Genomic DNA, 1227 nt, shown 5'->3' on the forward strand with positions numbered 1-1227 from the left:
ACATTAATGAGGAAAATTAATTAACTTAAAAGTTTTTGGCAAATGTCTTCATTTTTATAATGTGAGAAAATTATTAAGGAGTTTCTGATCATTTTCAGTTAACCGTAATGTGTTTAAATGACACGTTGTGTGTTAAATTACATTACACCGTAGATGTGTGATCCATCTTAACACAAATTGTGTTAAATTTGACAACGTGTTGTCCCTGAGCACACTCACCACATGTGTTAAAATTCTGCACAACGTGTCATTTTTAACACATCTCTTTTTGTGGAACTGTTTCCGGTATTGTTTCAATAAATGTTTCGTTCCCCGCACAATTAACATGTACAGGTGAGTATACAAGTGTGTCAGAGACCATGTCAAAGGATGTGTTCACATCATTACCCAGGAACACCACTTCATCATCAGAAGACTGGAGTATATAGTCACTTGAGCTACTTGAGCTGACAGTCGGGGAGTGCAAAGTTTGACTTCTGCTCTGATTGTTACATCCTGAAGCACATGGAGCACATGGAGTTGTGGAAGTAAGCCGGGATCTCTTTAGAGTCAAATTTGTGTCAGTTTCATCACTCTGATCAGAATCCTGATCTTTCAGTCTTGTGCACACATACAGTCTAAGAAGTTGGTAACGTGTTGCCTCGTACAAGCCGCCAACTGTCTGATCTTCTTTGAGTGGTTCTTCAGAGCCAGTGACACAGAGCATAAAGTTGAAATCGTCAGCATTCCCTTTTACTGATTTACCATTAGGGAAAAAAGTTTTCTCCCGATATTCAGAACATTTAACACCGTGTCTTCTTTTTTAACAACAATTTCTCGTGTTCCACCTCCTTTGGGTCTTCTAACTTGTTTGTAGCTGCTATCTTGGTAGTTCATCCAGCCAAGTTCAATTTCCCTTGTCTTGCTTTTAACATTCTTATTGCCAACTCCATATTTTTTTTTCTGAATTTGAATTGCTGGTAGTTTCATTTTTTCTCTCAATCGGTTGATCAATTTCTGTTTTCTGTCTTCATTCCCATGTTCCTCTGCATTTATCGGCATCCAATTTTTTGCAAAGACTCTATCGCCAAATCGAGGAATATACTTAGACAGTTCCTCTTCATTCAGTAGTCTGGCAACAGCAGGATCAATCTGAAATACACAAACATAATATTTTTTGCATGTGTTTAGTTTTAGGTGTCAAAGTATTTTAATAGTTATCTGAGCCACAATATACCACACTTTTTT

General features: G+C 37.2%; 1 protein-coding gene across 1 annotated transcript in view; it reads right to left on the reverse strand.

The window, feature by feature from the left end:
* Nucleotides 1-1227, reverse strand: part of LOC107751389 (endothelial cell-selective adhesion molecule-like) — a 37320-nt gene that overhangs the window by 30246 nt on the left and 5847 nt on the right. The gene's annotated exons all lie outside the window — the stretch shown is intronic.

This window comes from Sinocyclocheilus rhinocerous, unplaced genomic scaffold (genome assembly GCF_001515625.1).
Source record: "Sinocyclocheilus rhinocerous isolate Xijiao unplaced genomic scaffold, SAMN03320098_v1.1 scaffold1624, whole genome shotgun sequence".
Classification (NCBI taxonomy): domain Eukaryota; kingdom Metazoa; phylum Chordata; class Actinopteri; order Cypriniformes; family Cyprinidae; genus Sinocyclocheilus; species Sinocyclocheilus rhinocerous.